This window comes from Salminus brasiliensis, chromosome 14 (assembly GCF_030463535.1).
Source record: "Salminus brasiliensis chromosome 14, fSalBra1.hap2, whole genome shotgun sequence".
NCBI classification, from domain to species: Eukaryota; Metazoa; Chordata; class Actinopteri; order Characiformes; family Bryconidae; genus Salminus; species Salminus brasiliensis.
The window spans coordinates 33650126-33670744 of NC_132891.1; the positions used below are offsets into that span (position 1 = coordinate 33650126).

At 46.0% G+C, this 20619-nt stretch overlaps 1 protein-coding gene and 1 long non-coding RNA gene across 2 annotated transcripts in view; both read left to right on the forward strand.

The window, feature by feature from the left end:
• Window positions 1-20619, forward strand: part of utrn (utrophin) — a 266197-nt gene that overhangs the window by 206773 nt on the left and 38805 nt on the right. The gene's annotated exons all lie outside the window — the stretch shown is intronic.
• LOC140576737 (uncharacterized) lies at window positions 2221-10788 on the forward strand. The gene is made up of 3 exons (XR_011981753.1): window positions 2221-2304; window positions 3715-3743; window positions 8833-10788. It is a non-coding gene; the product is annotated as an uncharacterized lncRNA (long non-coding RNA).

Here is a 20619-nt window from a genome sequence, read left to right on the forward strand (position 1 = left end):
TGTCCTTTCTGTTATCCCAGTCCTGGTATACCAGTGTTTTATAGTTCTAGTTAATATAATAATAATAATAATAGTATATACATTATAAATATAGTTACTTTCCACACATTAGTGAAAGAATGGGTCTTATTGAGCAGTGGAGGCATTTAGGAGGAACCACAGAGAGCAGCTCATCCAGCTCATGAGTGTCTGTCAGACCACGTAAAGTTACAGAGCGGGGTCAGGGCCGAGTGCTAAGTTCAGAGCATAGTGCAGAAAAGCCTCCAATAACTGCAGAGCTCCAGACCTGCTGCTGTTAGAGCTTTTAGAGCGAAGGGGGACCGACTTCATAATTAATGCCTATGAATTTCAGAATGGGATGGCATCAAAAAGCTCCTATAGGTGTCCACATACTTTTTTTTTTTTACTTTTATATATTTATATATAATATTGGCTGTCCTAATGCTTCAAAAACCAGCCTATTCTAATATATCCTGAGACTGGTCTTCTTATATAGAGGGTTAATGGGCCTTAAAATAAGGCACCATACAGGACAGCCAATCAAAGCAGATACACAGATCCACAGTAGCGCAGTAATTTGCTCAGATCTAAGGGATACAGAGAGAGGCGTTAAAGCTGTGCATAAATGAATCTCGACTGTTTCTGGTTCATAAACCCACGCAAACCTCATAAGTGCACCTGAGGTAGCGATGAGAATATCGGATATGGCCCCTTTAATCACACACAGCACATCATCTAATCTGCTCCCTACAACACACACACACACACACGGCCGGCAAATCCCCTGTTTACACACCGTACTCCACATGTTACTGCACATTACATGCAGCCTCATCTGCAGCCTCATCTGCTGTTCCACTCACTAAATCCGTCAAAGCTGCCGGTGCATTGTGGGATTTGTGGTCTTTCAGATCATCTGGATGATCCCACTCCTGCCGCTGCTCTGCCAACAAAACCAACCAACTGAAATGGCACATGCTGTCTGGCTGGCTGTCTGTTTACCAAGCCTTATCACACACTACCTGTAGTATGGTGTGTGTGTGAGTGTGTGTTCATTACAAAATGACAAAATCCCCCCATAAGCATACTAACCCCCCCTCCACCACCCTCCACTCCATTAGCGCCCCTGTGTGAGTGAGGATTTGGCTTGCGTTTGCCCCGGCTGTCTGTTCTGTCAGAGAAAAAGCTCTGAACCCTTGAAAGAGCAGAGCTGCAGCTTTTGTGTTGCTGTCCTATTTGGAGTAATTAGGCCATTCCTCCTGACTTTGTGTTTCTGCTTGTTCCAAAGGCAAACACTGATAAAAACATGGGGGGAAAGACTGACAAAGGCAGAAAAGACTGCATTCAGATGAGGTTAAAATTAAATAATGAAATAAATGGTGGTTCGGACAAAAAAATAAAAAATCTTACGTACGATTGAACACATTCAATCAGCCAAGACATGCTGGCCTGTGCTTTTTTTTTATATATATATATATATATATATATATATATATATATATATATATATATATATATATATATATATATAACATTGGCTGTCCAAATGCTTCAAAAACCAGCCTATTCTAATATATCCTGAGACTTCTTTCCTTATGTAGAGGGTTAATGAGCCTTAAAATGAGGCTCCATACAGGACAGCCCTGTCCCACAACCATGTTGGGTTCCACATCCAGACCCTGTTCTACGTCCAAGCCATTTTCCACCTCCAGACCATGTCCCATGCCCATGTTGGGTTCCACATCCATGATGGGTTTAATATCCAGACCCTCTTCCAGATCTAAGCTATGTTATATGTCCAGACCATGTCCCACGTCCATGTTGGGTTCCACGTCCATGTTGGGTTCCACGTCCATGTTGGGTTCCACGTCCACAAATGAAGTTTTGATTTTTTTTTTTTTAGGGACGAATTTCAGAAATTCCAAAAAAAAAAAACCATCTCAGGGAGAAACCAAGTCATATTTTATATGTATGTGTGTGTGTGTGTGTGTGTGTGTGTGTGTGTGTGTGATTTTTGCCTCGTCCCTCAGTGGGTCTTGCCTCTTGTTGTTTTATTTATGCTTTTTGTGGAATCTGTTTATTAGCTGAACTTGAGGAATTGCAAGTGTGTCAGCATCAATGATAAAGAGTAGCTTTCCCATGCTTTAATCATTCTCTCTCTCTCTCTCTCTCTCTCTCACTCTCTCGCTCTCACTCTCACTCTTTTCTCTTTCTCCCTCTAGCCTGAATTGGATTCCAGAGTTAATGGTGTTTCCTCCTCTGGGTCACACAGCCAGGAGCCAGGAGGTCATCCGGAACACACAGGTAAACACCCATGCCTCCATGTATTAATATTAATACTAATACTACTACTAATAATAACCATAATAATTTGTTTATGTTTTATAATTGAGTAAAATGACCAGAAACTATGAAATGAATGAATCCCTGCTTTTCCTGACTGGGGTTCACTTATTCTTGCTGACTATTTAAGGCTGTTTGGATGCAACTGGGTTGGTTACGTGTGTGTGTGTGTGTGTGTGTGTGTGTGTGTGTTCTCAGATGAGTTACTGGATGAGTCCCTTAACCCCAGCTCTGATATGACTGACCTTATGGAGCAGATTAATAACAGCTTTCCTGCATGTGCTCGTAAGTCTAACCCCCTATCCCTTGCTCCCTCTTTTTCTGCTTGCTCGCTCACTCACACACACTTGTGCACTCTCTCTCTCTCTCTCTCTCTCTCTCTCTCTCTCTTTTTTTTTTTTTTTTTGCCCTGTTGGTCTAAACGTATTTCATCCTGTCTGCATTTCTGAGCGTTCTGACACCAACCTGCTGTTGCCGTTTGGTTTCCTTCAGGCTGTGATCGGAGGACACGGCGCTGGCGCAGAAAACGCAGCCTTTATATTTCAAATATCCTTTTCAATTAAAGTGAATAATCAGGGTCAGAAAGGTCCATCGCCAGATTTACTGCAAAATCCATTCTAATCTCGGCGGCTGGGTTTGTTCACTGACTGCTGTAAACACGTCACAGTCAAAGCCAGGCAGAAGACGGAAGCCTGCAGAACCTCACTTCATAAAGCACTGTCCTCTCAGCCTGAGGAACGGCTTTCTGCTGCTTTCTGCTTTCCTAGCCTTTCCTCCTGAAAGACGCTCCAGAATTTCAGCATTATTTAATAGCAGTGAGATCATGATGATGATGATGATGCCTCTCAGAGGTAGACAGACAGACTGAGAGGTAGACAGACAGGCCGAGTGGTAGACGGTTGGATGGAGAGAAAGAGGGGACAGAGAGAGATATAGAGATATGGATGGATGGATGGAGAGATTGACAGACTGACAGCTAGATAGAAAGATAGAGGCAGACAGACAGACATGCAGACAGACAGACATACAGACAGAGAGTTAGATAGACAGACAGAGAGATAGACAGACATACAGACAGAGAGCTAGACAGACAGACAGACATACAGACAGATGGATGGGTGGATGGAGGGAGAGATACAGACAGACTCAGGCAGACCGGCAGGCACAGTCTATTGATCCAGGGGGAAATTTAGCAGCAGTTGCACAGTAATACAATAATCCAAAAATATCAATAAATAAATAGAATAAATGTAAAAATGAGATGAGATGAAAGGCAGGGCAGTTTAAAGAATAAGAAATGAAGCAGAAAAGTACTGAAGAATCTGCTGTTCAGCCCTGACTTAACACTCCTCTCCGACTTTCTCTCCACAGCGCCACAGAGCCTGTCCTCAAGACCACAGGTGAGTCCTGGCTCTCTCACACACACACACACACACACACACACACACACACACACACACTTGTCAGCTTTGACACACACTCTTCATGGCCTTCATATTCTTCAGCTCTCGCAGGCTCTGAGTGCGCTGTTTCAGACCCCGGGGTCGAGTGCACTTGTTGTGTGAAAGCAGGAACGGGCATTTGCTCCCTGTAGCTCAGTAGTAGCATAACCACGGCCTTCATGCTGCTGCGCTATTTATTACCTGTGGACCGAACATGTGGTCGAGTCGCTGCAGAGGTTTTGCTACTTTGCTTACCAACCCCAGACTCGCCGACTCCAGTTCAGACTCGGTGGAGTTGGTTTTACACTTCTCTCCATCAGCCCAATCCGAAAGCTCTTCAGGTGGAGCGGATTACTGTGCGTGATCAGTAATAAGAGCCTTCACCCACAGCCTCCACTGCCTGGATGTGAAATGGATCCTACTTTAAATATCCTGCGCTGTCAGGCGCGAGCTCGCAGCTTCTCCAGTGAGCTAGACATCAATTAGAGAGCCGCTTCACGGCTGTGCGCTTTCCCTGCCTCGCTCTGCGTCTGTAAGCACACCTACCCCCTGAATCAGCGCGGCGTGGGCTTCCAGCCGGGGTGTGTGTGTTTCAAACACTGAATCATTCTACTTTCTACCCGTGAGGCCCAGCGGGAGGCCGAGCCAAAACCCAATTTCCCCTGCCAGCTGTGAAACACCACCTCTTCTTTCTCTCGCTGCCGCCATCCACTCACACTTACACACACACACACACACACACACACACACACACACACACACGCACACACACTTCCACATCACCGCGTTGAGGTGCTGAAGAGATGGAGTGGAGTAAAAGCTGTTGAGGCGATGGGGTGGAGTAATGGGGCATTAAGAAGATGGGATGGAATAATGGGGGGTTGGGTGGGTGGAGTGGAGAACTGAAGTGTTGAGGGGTGGAGTAATGGGGCACTGAGGGGGATAGGGTGGGGTAATGGGGCGTTGAGAGAATGAGGCTAGAGTTTTGGGGCATTGAGGGATGAGCAGATGAGGGTACGGTAACGGGGGCGTTGAGGAGATGAGGGTAGGGTAACTGGGGCGTTGAGGAGATGAGGGTGGAGTAATGGGGCGTTGAGGAGATGAGGGTAGGGTAACGGGGGTGTTGAGCAGATGGAGATGAAGTAATAGGGCGTTGAGGAGATGGTGGTGGAGTAATGGGGCGTTGAGGAAATGAGGGTAGGGTAACTGGGGCGTTGAGGAGATGGTGGTGGAGTAAAGGGGCGTTGAGGGGATGAGAGTAGGGTAACGGGGGCGTTGAGCAGATGGAGGTGAAGTAATAGGGCGTTGAGGAGATGATGGTGGAGTAATGGGGCGTTGAGGAGATGGTGGTGGAGTAAAGGGGCGTTGAGGGGATGAGAGTAGGGTAACGGGGGCGTTGAGCAGATGGAGGTGAAGTAATAGGGCGTTGAGGAGATGATGGTGGAGTAATGGGGCGTTGAGGAGATGAGGGTAGGGTAATGGGGCGTTGAGCAGATGAGGGTAGGGTAACGGGGCGTTGAGGAGATGAGGGTAGGGTAACGGGGCGTTGAGGAGATGAGGGTAGGGTAACGGGGCGTTGAGCAGATGAGGGTAGGGTAACGGGGGCGTTGAGCAGATGAGGGTAGGGTAACGGGGCGTTGAGCAGATGAGGGTAGGGTAACGGGGGCGTTGAGCAGATGAGGGTAGGGTAACGGGGCGTTGAGGAGATGAGGGTAGGGTAACGGGGCGTTGAGGAGATGGTGGTGGAGTAACGGGGCGTTGAGGAGATGAGGGTAGGGTAACGGGGGCGTTGAGCAGATGAGGGTAGGGTAACGGGGGCGTTGAGCAGATGAGGGGTAGGGTAACGGGGCGTTGAGCAGATGAGGGTGGAGTAAATATGTTGAATTTGTAAGAAAGGGAGAGAAAGTCCACTGTTGCTCCTTTGAGGTTCAGATGCTGGCGTTGGCTTTTAGTTTCCTGAATCTGTTTCTTTTTATATAGTAATTGTGACTGAGCCTCAGGTCTCTCCCTCTCTCTCTCTCTCTCTCTCTCTCCCCCCCTCTCTCTCTCCTCTCTCTCTCTCCCTCTCTCCCTCTCTCCTCTCTCTCTCTCTCTCTCTCTCCTCTCCCCCTCTCTCCTCTCTCTCTCTCTCTCTCTCCTCCCCTCTCTCCCTCTCTCTCCCTCTTCCTTTCCCTCTCTCTCTCTCTCTCTCCTCCCTCCCTCCCCTCCCTCCCTCTTCCTCCCTCTCTCTCTCTTTCTCTCTCTCTCTCTCTCTCTCTCTCTCTCTCTCTCTCTCTCTCTCCCTCTCTCTCTCTTTCTGTCCTCTTGTTGTTAGTAATTGTGGAATGGTGGAGAACCCAAAGCCCACAGTCTTTCTCCGCCGAGCGGATATTTAATTAAACTCGGTCCAGTCGGGTATTTATGTTCCCCTAAAACAGTCTTTAATGTGAGATAAGTGCTCGACTGAGAGAGAAACGGGCCTCGGTGCATTTTTCCTCTTTTATTCATTCCCCCTCTCTTATCGCCCCTCCATTCAGCGCAGTTCCTTAAGGGTTTTAAACTGCGGGACGTCGAACAGAGCGAGAAAAATGTCCCTTTCAGCGCGTCGTACTTCAAAGAGGAAAATGAAGCCAAATGGCACCAGTTAAATCGCCTTCTCCCATAAGCCTTTGAGCCCACCTGTTTCTAATCCCCATGTAAATGAGCTTGTGAAGAGCCAGCGAAGCAATGGGCTGCTTCATCACCTTTGGCTCGTTTGCCTGATTGCATTTTAAGAGCATCGTAGTTCCTTAGGTCTTGATGAGGAAGATGAGGAATGGTGGAATGGCCTCATTAGCTCTGTTGACCTGTTGTGTGAAATGGGGAATTAAGGAGGTTTTCTTTTATTAATAGAAACTCCGCCGAATGATAAGAGTTTAATGCAGGCGAGAGATCGGGGTTTTACTGCTGTTGCGATAGTGCTGGGTGCTTCACAGGGCTGGGAATGATTGCCTCTCTGTGTTATCTTTAATAGGCCCGTGTGAAGTCCATTTGTGGTGGTGTTGATGTGTCTTTAAAGAAGACCCCTTCCAGATCTTCTGCATAGTTCAGTCATCCAGTTGTTCACTGTGTTGGCATGAGGTTTCTGACGGGCTTTCATGAAGGTTCATTGTAGAGAAAATCTGTGAAAAAGTGGAGGTGATGCGAGCCGGGGGTCTGAGTACCCCTTCTACCCTTCTAATGAGCATTCAGCTACTGGCACAGCTCATCTAGTTCCTGTAGAGAAGAACCTCCAATAGAATAGGACTCTCCGGGGCAGTTAAACCCAACTGAACCTACTGGAACCTACTGGCCTCCTAATGCCTGTATTAAAGCCCCCCAGCAGCATTGAGCTGTGGAGCAGTGGAAGAGCTGTGGTCTCTGGAGTGATGGATGGTGGTGCTCCATCCAGTACTTTTGGGATGAGTTGGGGAGTTGTGGATGATGAGGTGGGGTGGTGATCATCATCCAACATCCTGACAGCAATATAAATTCCTCACAGCAATGCTCTATCTCCAAAATCTAGTAGAAGGCCTTCTTTCCTGGACAGTAGAGACATTCACAGCAGGTGTCCCAATACTTTTGTCCTTATAGAAATGTAAAATTGATGATGTTAAATCCACAAATTCAGCTATTCCTTGGGGACTGCTTTGCCTCATGTGCCCTTCCACAATGAAAGGAGGTTTTACAGCCTTCTTGAAACCATTATAAAACTGTGCATTCATAACTCATAACTTTATGTAATAACTTTCTCAGAGGAAACTTTTTAGAGGCGTTAAACCTTTTTTAAACTACTTGTTCCATTCAGCACCACTGTAAACAGTTCTGACTCTGAGCGCTTCACACCCAAACACTCTGAAGGTCTTTGTTTACAGCTTCATTATTTATTTTTCATAAATCAATGCCGTTCCAATTTAAGAGTGATGTGTGGCAGCCTGTGAAATTTTAAATGACTGGATTTGAATCGAGGATCAATCAGTTATGAGATTTGTTTAGGGTTTGTTTAGGTTCATCGGTTAAAAACAATAAGCTGTAAAACAGAAATTGCGTTTAGAGATTCGCCTGCATTCCATCAAGATTCTGTTTTGAAAGAAATCCTTCACAAAAAGTTGAGAAAATCTTGGAAATCTTGACGTGTCGCCTTTTACAAAGTTCATTCCACGTCATTCTGAGAAACTGGTGCCATTTCCACGTTGCAAATGTCCAAATTCTCATCCAGAACAAACACATTTTTAAAATCCACAACATCCACAACTCAAAGAAAAGCATATTTACCCATCTCAAGCATAGAATCGTAATATTATACCACATTCACATTTAAAACGTGACGGGGTGGTAAATTTCATCCTCAAATTGTTGCAGTTCTTAATGTGGTCAGGTCCTGGACCTAGCACACATGCCAATCAATTTCAAATCACATTTTTTTCATTAATAGAAAACATATTACACACACATATATATATATATATATATGTTTGTTTGTTTTTTTATAAATATATTATGAAAGTTTTCCCTATCTAGTTTCCGGGACGGGGTGGTTGGGCTTGACCACCCTGTCTAACATGGAAAAAGAACTTCCTGTCTAATTTCCAGGTTCCTGGCTATGCCAAAAGCTCAAATGATGTCACTTTGTGATGCCACTTAAAGCAACAGTGTATTATTTATAAACAAAACAGGTCAGTGTGACAGGGTGGTTTTCTTCAGACATCACCCAGTCAAATCAGTCCTTTAAGCTCCTTGATGTTGTCATATCATAGTTCCACGATATGGCCCCTGCACAATCAGGGCTCCAAATGGCTCCAAAAGGCTGTGCTTTGCCATCAGCAGCCAGAGTCTGAGACAGCACAATTGGCCAGGCTCTCTCTCCGGGTGGGTAGATGGCGCTCTCTCTCCCCTCATCACTCTTAAGCGATGTTGGCTGGTGAGGTGGAGCTGGGGTCCCGCCGCTTTCCTTCTCATTGCTAGTGCTGGGGTGGGTTCATTGGCAGCACCTCGAATTACCCTGTGATCATATATTTATGTACATATCTGTGTCTTTGTGTGCCTTCAGGTAATGTGAGGGCTGCTAACGCTCTCTCGGATGATGCCCCAGACAAGATGAGAAGCTTCCCAGACGGGATTGAGGAACGTTCTCCATCAGTGGCAGTGTGGTGAAATGGAGACTCCAGCATTAGATAGCTAGGGAAAGTTAGCCCTCAGCCCAAAGAGCCGCACCACACGATTCCCTTCTACTACTACTTCTATTACTCCATCTGTCTGTACTATGCAACTGTAAATTTTGATGAACTTGTAGATTGTACCTGAGGTGGGTTCTCCAGTGATTTGTATGAATATGCAGATGATCTAATTTAGGGGAACGGGGGCTTTGTACCGTATAACCTGTCAAGCTTCTATTTTTGTGCGCTCTCCAGGAACCGCCGCGGTCCCTCTGAATATATTAACCCTGTCTTATCTTAGCCCCGTGCTGGTTAACCCGCTCCAGAACTTCACACCCCGGAATCGTTAAGGCTTCGATCTCTCCGACTTCAGTGGGTATAACGACAACTCGTGTTTTGACTAGCCCCACAACCCCACACCCCCCACCCCACCCCTCGATGACGAATGCATGACGCTCCCAGAACATGTTCCTCTGGTCCGTTTCTCGTCCGTGTTTACAGCGTGAGTATAAAAGCAGTGCCGGTGCAAGCAGTTCCAGCATTTCCGCGCCTCCTAGCCGCGCTGCCGGTGTCCTAGAGTCCGTGTAGAACACTTCGTAGAACCGCCGCACCGTGTCCGAGAATGCCCGAGACGTCGTAAAGCATCAAAACAAGCCTGTGTGCCTATACAGCATCCATTCCAGAAGAGGTGATGGAATATGAGGAGGAAAATCTGAGTTAATAATATAATAAATATTAAAGACAGATCAGATCGTAAAAAAATGAACGACGCGTAGGAACGTTCGGCCCGGAGATGATTTAACTTTTATAAATCTGTGTTTTAAAACAAAAATCAGAAGAAAGCCATGATTGCCTTGCTACCTCAGACTCAACAGCACTCATTCGCACCTGTACTGTTGTTGTTTTTTCAATCATATCACCATAGCAGGAACGCAGTGGAATGTCAGTCTGTCTCAAATCGGCGAAAGGAATACCCCAGTGTTGTGTTGCCCACCACCTCCCCACCCAACCTTGACAACAACGTTATTTCCAACATCTTGGAAAACAAACACAGTTACAGTGGAAGCAGATACAATAAGCCGATGCTGAAGCAAGTGCCCATAGACTTCCGTTGTACAAAATTTCCACGTCAGATTCGTAAAAATGAACGCTTATTTTCTTAAGCACCAAGCAGCCCGTCAAAACCGCTGTCCGTGGGACTCGACCCCGTGCCACAGACGTACAGATCCAGACCAGGTTGTAAAACACTGACGTACTCCTTTAAGCCCGATCAGGGACGAGGAGAGGGAGAGGAACCGAAGCACCTGAGGGAGGCGTGTCCAATGGCAGAAAAAATAAAAGTGCAGTCGTGGTTCGATCGGCCTGCCCCGATGACCAGTGCCCTCGCTTTACTTTTCCATCGATCAGCCTGTCCGATCAGCCGCTCACTTTTCTGTGTGTGTGTGTGTGTGTGTGTGTTTTTTGTGCTATGCTATCTCTCCAGTGAAGCGTATACACTACTATAAACCCGCTCAGACATGTTGTCCTGGACCTGAGGTGAGCTCCTATGTATCAGACCAATCTATCAGAGCTAAGCTCTATCCAGTCACCTTCTGCCTGGCATATCTTCACTGGCCTTCTGATTATGTGGCGGGAGGGGCCAATCGGAGGTCAGCGTTTAGTACATGCCGGCCCTGATGCTGATTTTGATTTTTTTCAGTCTTCTTTTTTTTTTTTTTTTTTTTTTTTTTTGGGTGATGTTTCACGTCCACTGAGCTGTGTTGTTCTTACCAGAGGTAGATCGTGTAGACTGACCACACTACATGTAATATGGTTCCATGTTTTATTCGAAATAAAATTTTTATAACGAGTTTGCCGTCTCTTATTTGGTGGAGCTGATCTTTAAAGAGAAGCTCTGGGGTTTTTGAGCAGGTTACCTCTAGAATGACGATGGACGACTGTAAACATCTATTCAGTGTTTCTCATTCTGATGTTGGTTATGGACTTTTTGAACATATTTTCAGACTATAGACTAAAATGTAGACCATTATAAGATATTTTTAGACCAAAAAAAACTGTTACAATTAGAACCCTTAAATTCTTCAGACATAGATGTAGTATAAGACCCAGTTGTTAAGCATGGGGGTGGTAGGGGCTCCTGGAGAATGGCTCAAAAGCCTAATGCACTAGCACTGTCTGAATCCTGTGCCATACCGCTTGGCCATCAGTGGCCGGAGTCCGAGAGGCAGATGTTGGCCGGCACAGGCTTCTATTAGCTGGACAATGTGAAAAAGGTGATGACTGGCTTTGCATGTATTGGAAGAAACGTGTTAAGTCCTTATAAACATGTGGGTTAATTGGCAGCACCAAATAAAAAACAAAAAGTAAAAAAAATTAAAAATTTTACAAAATAAACTAATAAATAAAGTAATAAATAATAATATAAATATAAATAAATAATAAATTTGCTTGTTTTACGTTGTTACATGTTGTGAAATTCTTTCATTTTCCAAGAAAAAGATGAAAACGTTCTGTCTGAGAACACCAAGTATTTTAATACTCTTCGATTCTTTAGATTTAGTAACTTAAAAAATTTCAACAATCAGTCTAGAAATGTGGTCAATAGTATTGTAATACAGTGCTGCTAGAAAATGTCTCTGCTTGGAAGGCAGTGGTCGTCGTCCAGCAAAAATAACCCTGGTGGTGCTAAAAAAAAAAAAAACCCACTGCATTCCAGTATAGGAACATCATCCCAGCTGTTAAGCATGGGAGCGGCGGTATCAAGGCTTAAGGCTGCTTTAACATTTTGTCAAAAAATAAGGATTAAAATAACCTACTACATCATTTTATCTAGGTAAATCTATTTTCTCAGATATAATAACTTAAGTTAAAAAACCTTTTAGCCTTTATGATTTATGTATAATTCTGACCTCAAGTGATCTTCATGCAAGTCCCTAAAGTACTGTATAACTGAAACCAGTTAAACAATGCAAAAAATAGTTTTACATGTATTTATTTTTTATTTATGTTGGATCATTTTGCATTTATAAAATGATCCAACATTAAATAACTTATTAAAGTATGTGTTTGGCAGAAACACTGCATAACAACAGAACAGCCTCATTCCAGATGTTAAGCATGGGGGTGGTAGGGGCTCCAAGTGGCCCTGAGTGGCTTTATATGTTCTTATTTGTCTTTGGATTCTGGTTAAAACCTAGAACTACATCCAGTGTGGGCTGAAAAACACGCATGTAAATGTAGTTAAGAACAGCACGTCTTCGGCCAAATATCAATCAACTGAGACGTATTTTCACATACCAGCTTTATGAATAGAGGCGATTCTTTGCATGAAATCACTATTCAGACTTTAACCCTGTAGCTGGTATTACTAACTGTTGAAGGACTCTCTCTTTATTAACACCACGGCCGGATCTCACTTTAGAGACGCTCATCTCACCGAAGCGACAGGAAAAGCATTAAACTATGTAATCATGTCGAGCCATTGCGTTCGGCTCATTGGTATTCACGCTGAACATCACACATTAAACCGGCTCCAATTAAGAGAATCATTATCATATTAATTTGTAAACGCCGTTGTGGATCAGTGAACTGTCCGCGAAGAGTAAACAGATGTAAACACCGACTGTCGCCTCCGTTGGCCTTGAACATCAGCATAGCGGAGAAGTCGAGCACCCATTAGCGCCTGGCAAAGAACCAGCAGCCACAGTAGCCCTGCTGCACTGCCACCGGCCTGTGGTTCAGCTGTTCAGAGTATGGTTTAAAGGGTGGGGTGGGCTTCTGGGGTGGGCTTCTGGGGGAATTGTGACTTGGTTAGCATAAATTAGCTAAAAACGCAAGTACTTACCCAGCCGATACACTCGGGTGGGGCTCATGTGGGTGGAGCGTGGGCTAGTTGGGGGTTAGGTGGGTTCCAGGTGGGCATGAGTGCATTTTCACTGGGTGCCTCCCTCTGTCTGGTATCGCTTGGTGCAGTGCTAGCCAAAAAGGGCATCTGTTGTTAGCTGTTGTAACAGATTAGCTGATAGCCGATTAGCCTCTAGCAGTTAGCTCCAAGCGTGTTCAGCTTTCTAGTGCTATTTGAAAAGACTCTGGGATGTTTCACATGATTCAGAGGAAGCTTAGCCTTGTAGTCTTCTCGGAATCACTGGACACAAGGCAGGAATGCCCTCAGGACAGGGTGCCAGACCATCGAAGACCATTCACTCACATCTACAGGGCAGTGTAGCACAGCCAGCTCGCCCAGCATGTGTGTTTTTGGAAGATGGGAGGACCGCATGGTCTGGACAGTAGTAGTCTGGATTCAGCAGCTCAGCCATAAAAGCCAAACGCTGCACATCACTGGACAAGCAGGGCTCTAGTATATCTGTGGGGGTCCGGGGTCTTCACACAAGAACATGACCCTTGCTGCAGACCCTTGCATTTGAGGACCCCTGCTATGTATATTTATATTGTAGGCAGGCGTTCTCCTCAATCCAAGACCCCGATCCCCATGAAATCTTTACATAGCTTCCCACCTGTGGATTCAAACCCGGTGGGGTCGTTCCAGAACAGTGGCAGGACCCTATAAGACCCAGTTTGGCGGTAAGTAATTAACTCACCCATGTTAGTAAAGCTCCCGGTGTGATGGGGACGTTTACGGAGCGTTTTGAGGCTCGTGTTGCTGCACCAGCGGAGCGCTCTGTGGAGACCGATTCATTTCAGCATTGCTGCTAAATCCTGGCCTGCTGGACACACTCTGGCAGCGCGCCCGTGGACTGCAGTAGCCTCGCTCTCTCTCTCTCTCTCTCGCTCTCTAAGCTCTTCAATAATGCATACACTGAGCTTTTTTTAAACACAGCCTTCCTTCTGCTGCCTCTCCTTCTCCTCCTACTCTTCCACTTCCTCGCGCAGAGCTCCACAGGGCCTGGGTTAATATGACTCCTCACACACACACACACTCACACACATGTACACCAGGCTCTTTATCCTCACGAGGTGCACAATTAGTCTCCCCCCCCCCCCCCTCCCGAGTCCAAACTGCAACCTTGTAAATGGAGATAAATCAGCGAGGAGGAAAGAGCCCCAGGCAGGAATAAAGCAGGCCGAGCAGATCAGACGTGCGAGCATGCGCTCCGGAGACGGAGACGGCAATTGTACCATCAAGGGAGATTAGGCTTCAGATCGCGGATCCAGATCTGGAGTGTTTGCCGCTGCCAGATCGTGCCTTGTGCTAGACACGTTCTGCTCTCATACGAAGAAAAAAAAGTTGAGGAACAGATGGAGACTCAGCAGAGCTCAGACGGAACAGCCGCCGGGGACGATGCGGAGGCTAAGTCGTAATTCTGACTTCGGAAGGTCAACGGGAGGGCCGGGTCTGGCCTTTCGAGGGCCCTAAGCACCCTTCTGCACATGGGCACAGTTAAATAACTGGAGAACTGCAGAGTTCAGTACATGGAAGTGACAGACCATGAACCTCAAACCCTCCTAAATATGGACTCGCTGGTTGACCAGCATAGGGTATGATTGATGGCTTAGCTGGTCCTTAAGCATGATGAACCTGACCAAGCTAAACAACCAGTGCATACCCAAGATTGACTTGATGTTGGTTGACCAGCATGACCAGGATGGCCAAAATCAAATGCAATATACCCTATGCCAGTCAAGAGCTGGTGTTAACCCGCTGGATTACCAGTATATAGGGTCTGTTTTTGCCTGGATGAGCAGCTTTACAGCAGCCTTGACCTTCCAAGACCAGCTTAGACCCTCTGCAACCAGCTATGAGATTTTTCAGCAGGGTGTTGTTCCTCCTTCAGAAGAACATCCAGCAGAACCAAAACACAGTGACAGGACACAGTGAGAGGACAGCAGCGCTATGAGGTAAGACTGTGTGTGGGCTGTGAGCTGTTACTGGTGATGTAAACCAGCCAATCAGAGCAGAGCCTAAACGAAAAATCAGTGTTTTTCATCCTGAGGTACAATAACAGGGTGGTAAATCAGCTTGTTAAACAGCATCTAAGCATTTTGCACCCCCCCCCCCCCCCCCCCAGCCCAGCCCCAAGGTCGCACGCTTACTATTTCTACCCCAACCAACCAAACTCAGCTAAAGCACAGCTAACACTCCAAAGCTCAAAGCTGCATCTATTCAGTCGACCCGCCAGATGGAAAGAACAGCCTCCTTATTGTCCTCCATATTGTTGGGGCCTCTGTACTTGGTCTGTTGACCCTCCTGCTGTTTTGGTTTCATGGTTGGCTTTGGCGAGGCTCACTCTCTAAGTGCTTTGTGAGCGTGCCATGGCGGGAGATGGCAGGCTGAGTGCGAGTGGGCTTGAACTGAAGGTGCCAGGGGGCCGTCTCAGAGAGCTGGACTGGGACGTGAGCGCGCATTGGGCACGGTGGGCCTAGTTTCGAGACTCTCTCTCTCTCTCTCCAAGCCTCCTATCCTCCTTTCTTCTTCGATGTCAGGCAGCTACACATGGTGAAGGAGGGCGGGAAGGAAGAAGAGCCATGCTTAGCTCGAGGGGAGGTAGGGGAGACATCACCACTGTCTCACAGTCTCACCGCTGCCATACGGTCTTTCTCCAGAGATCAAAAGGACTCAAAAAATACTCTGTCCAAATGTTTGTGGACACCTTTAGGTTTGGGTTGACACACATTATTGCTGACACAGATGTGCAAATGCACACACACAAACACACATACACAGTGCTTGTCTAGTCCCTGTAGAGAAGTAGTATTGCCAATAGAATAGGACTCTAGGCACCGTGCTGCCTAATGCCAGGTGTTGCAATACTTTAAATAAATAATCAATCAGTAATCAGATCCCACTTGTTCTGCATATGATGGTGTGTTTATAATATGACAGTTTTCCTAAAATTTTATTTTAATAAAAGAAATTGCTTGCAGTATCACAGTATCTTGTATCGTGATACGCAGCGTATCGCCCGGTTCTTCCCACAATACACAGCCCTATTTAAGCCTTCTCTTGCTAGGCCTCGTGACATTACATTACATTCACAGCATTTAGCTGACGCTCTTATCCAGGGTTACTCGTATCACAGAGGAGGGCCAATGTAGTGTTAGGAGTCTTGCCCAAGGACTCTTATTGATGTAGCGCAGCACAGTCACCCAGACCGGGAATCGAACCCCAGCTTCCCACATGCTGTGGTAGCTCAGTGGCAGGTAGTGGTGTTATCTGTTGCGCCACACCAACCACATACACGTGACGTCCCTGCTGTTCATTCATTACGCCACAATACTGGAATGGAAGTGCAGCTACAGCCCCTCGTCCAGGCTTACACACCGATCACACACTCCCACATGATTAGAACTGTCTGTTTCTGGCAACTGGATTTCCATGAACTTTCATGAGAGTTTCTAAATGAGAAATAAAGCTCCCTGAGCAATAAAGCCATAAACCGGCGGTGCTCTTCTTCTTTTTTTGAGGACACTTGCAATCACTCATGAATCAGGTTCTCATACAGCTCTCTCTCTCTCTCGCTTGCTCGCTCGCTCGCTCTCTGGCTGCTCTTTTATCCCTCCTGCTTACAGTAAGCAGCTTTTATCTTTCTTTCATCTCCCGTATCTCTGCTATTAGAGCCGGGGAGAGCATCCTGTAAATGTGAGCCGAAGCCTCGTGGCCTCCAGCAGTCTGACTCAACTCCACACGCTCTCTCCTTCACCTGCACACACTCGCCTCCTCCTCAGCGGAGAAACCCTACGGGCGCTTCTCCGCCGTTTCCACCCCTCCACCTTTCACTCGATGAAAATTCCCCGTCCTGTACTGCTGTGGGGATTGTTCACTGCGATGCCAGCAAACCTATTAACCCAATAGCGTGTAAAATGTAGTTTCTAAAAATAGAGGACACTTGTCGGGGGGGGGGAGGGGAGGGAGGGGGGGGGTACTGTACTATGAGCACTAACTCTGAGCTCATCCAGAAAAGCATGTAGTGGTGGCTCAAAGAAATACTGTAAATTTAATATTAAATAGTAAAAAATAACCCTAACGGTGTTCTCTGGAATGACTGCTGGAATTCCTATTCTATTGGTCCTATTCTTTTGGGATGAGTTGGGGAGTTGGAGATGATGAAGTGGGGTGGTGGTCCTCACTTGTTGCTAACTGCAATCAAATCCTCACAGCAACACTCCCCCAAATCTGGTAGGAAGCCTTCTTCTCTGGACAGTAGAGACAGTTACTCCAACAATGAATGTGCAGGTGTCCCAATACCGTCCAAATGGTGTATACAGATATTAGGCCCTGGAGGACTACTCCAATCTCCAATCCACTTCCTCTGAGGCTGGACAGACAGTCTGCAACCACTGAAGCTGTGGCAGGAGGTTGGGACGGCAACAGGCTGTCGAGCAGTGGAACGTTTTGATTGGCTACATGTTTTACATACCATTGGTTGGGAAAGAAATATTGAATGAGCAGGTGTCTGCAAACTTTTGGCCATATAATGTATAACCACAGACAACCAGCTGATTTTTGTATCGGATTTTGAAGACTGCTTTTGTCACCTGCCTACTGCTCACTAAATCATACTAAATAATAACAACAATAATAATAATAATAATAATAATAATTATTATTATTATTATTATTATTGTTGTTGTTGTTGTTGTTGTTGTTATACAAATATACATTGAACACTGGTGTATTTTGACATATTGTAAATCCTCATGGTGTTATAAAAGCACATTTGTTTGGGCATCTCTAATACCACATCTTTTTCATGGTAAAACCATGTATTTTGTGGTTTATTACGTTATTACAACCTATTACACATTTATTACATAGTAATAGAGTAAAATAGAGTTTTTCCCCCCTCCTGACAGCTGTAATAATGAATATCCAAGGCTATTTTAATGGATTAGGGGCCACTGCTGCTGATGGAGTCCCTTGGTTGCTGGCGTCAGTGCTCTGAGCTCTTCTGTATTCATTCCAAAAGCATTTTTCTTCCATTTGAAAGCTCATTGATTATCCATAAACTGCTCTCGCTTTGAGGACTCAATACTATCTCATTAGAGCTCTGGAGAGCCGGGAGCGGAGCAGAACTTTAGAGCTATTTTACCTGAAATTCAATTCAGTCATACATGCTGTTACGATCAGAGATGCCCACTGTAGTTATTTTTACATTAAATTTGTTTTGGGACTTGCTTTATTGCCCCTGGTTTCAATCTACAGCTCTGCTTGTAATTATGTTAAAGTTCTGCGAGTTCTTGTTCCTCAACCCAATGAGGTGAGAAAAAGTGAAATACAGCTCTGTGTGAAAGTATTTGCAATTCCTTCTATTTTGCATATTTGTCACATTTAAAGGTTACGCATTGTCTATCTCATTTTAATATAAGAAAAAGACAACAGCAGTAAACACACATTGCAGCATTTAAGCTCATGCCACAGCATCTCAATGGGATTCAAGTCTGGACTTTGACTTGGCCACTTCAACACCTTTGCTTATTTTGGGCCAGTCAGAGGTGAACTTGCTTGTGCAAGTCAGATCATTGTCCTGCTGCAGAACCCAACTGAGCTTGAGCTTTAGGTCAGGACACTCCTTTAGGATTTCGTTCATGGTTCCAGAGGTTGTGACAAGTTGTCTAGGTCCCGCAGAAGCAAAGCAGCCCCATCACACTACTAAGCCTGGTCTCAAGAGGTCTCATAAATGGGCTCTGAGTGGGTTTGTACGTGTTGTAACTGGGAACCAGTTGGGCTTACCAAATAGGCCTCATCGCTACAGCCCACCTCAATCTCACATGAGTCCTATTTAGACCCCATGGGGTATGGGCCCAACAACCTCCCGACACTGGGAGGATGAAGACCGATACACGCCTCCTCCGACATACGTGCAGCCCACCAGCCTCTTTTTCTGAACTGCTTTGATGCGTTGACCAGCAGATGCCAGTGCAGGCTATCGCTGCACTGGAGTGATGTGGGGAGAAAGTGGCATCTACCCACCCTGGAGAGGGCAAGGCTAATTGTGCTCTCCTGTGGCCCCGACTACTGATGGCCAGCAGCATGACCAGCATAGTGATAACGCCTTATTCCGCTGCACCACCCGGGGCCCCGTGTGATGTTTTGAATAAATCTTTATCTTTAATAAATGAAATGATCATTAAAGGCTTTTTTTTACTTGACAGCTCTACTTTCCACTTCGGCTTTATCGCCCATTTAGGAAATTTCACTCCATAACGCTCAGAAGCAGCAGCGTAATGATGCTCCTGTCCAATCTGCTGCTGATTATGAAATATGCCTGATCCTCACTCCCACCGACTCGGTGGCAGTGTGCTGTGTGTTCTCTGTAATAGCCGCTGGCTCTCTTGCTTTTAGCCGAATTCGTGCTAATGTGTTGTCTTTTATGGTGCACCTGGGCGAGCTTTCAGCTCATTCTGTCCAGACTTTAGCATTTGTTTTTTGCGTGACTCAGCAGTTTTGTGGGCAGTGAGGGGGAGAGCTTGGACGATGCTGGGTTTTATCTCGCTTGCTGAGGGTGCTTCATTAACGCCCACATGCCGGTGTCTCATCAGGCGGCCTGCCAGGACAGCCTTCTATTCCAGAGCCCGGTCACTAAGTTGGGAATTTGTGCTGAGCTTATGCTGCCGTAATGCGCTGCCGGCATCATCGTAGATACACACACTGACTTACATTTCCCTGCAGTCTGCAATAAGACTTATATACTCCACAGTCCCACCTGTGGAATACCACAGCAACCACCTAAAATTCCATAGAAACCGTAGTAGGCATATAGTAGCATAGAAGCATCTCCCTTGGAATAACCTATCAACCACTTGGAATAACAACTTTTTTTCCAACCATAGCAACTGCTCATCAACACCATGGCAACCCACTGTGACACCACTGTAACCACTCAGAAAACACCAGGGCAACCGCTTTGCAGCTGAATACATCTAGTACATTTCCAACAAACATCCAAGACTCTAGCAACAGATTTCCAAGATATCAACACCAAACCATGTGGAATACCATAGCAACTTTCTAGAAACACCCTAGCAACTATTTGGGATACTTTCCTAGCCACCCATCAGCTTTCTAGGAACAACCTAATAATCCCTTGGATTAACATACCAACGTATTCAATAGCAACCACCACAGATCATTTAGGAACCACTCATCAACACTGTGGCAACCCACTTGAATACCATTGTAACCACTTGGGGCACCACAGCAACCCATAACACCCACCCAAATCATGTGGAACAACACAACCACCTAGAAATCTCCACCACAGATATCATAGCAACTGCATGTCAACACTGTGGCAACCCACCAGGATACCACTGTTACCATTTACATAACACCAGGGCAACCACCTTGCTACACCAAGGTAACCACCAGCATGAGCTCAACAACCCCACAGTACCCATCTGACAACAGGTTTCCAAGATATTGACACCAAACTATGGGGAATACCAAAGCTACCATTTGGGATTCCATAGTAGCCACCTAGCAGCTCCGTCCGTTGGAACCACCTATCAACCACTTGGAATAACATAGCAACTTCCTCCCTAGCAACCACCACATTTACCTTAGCAACTGCATGTCAACACTGTGGAAACCGACTGGGTTACTGGGTTATTTTGAGCACCAGGCCAACCTGGTGTCATGAAGAATTCCGAGTAGGTCAGACTATCTGACGAGCACCGGACAGCAGCATGAGAGCGGGTTCCTCAGCCCTGTAACAGATCTCTGC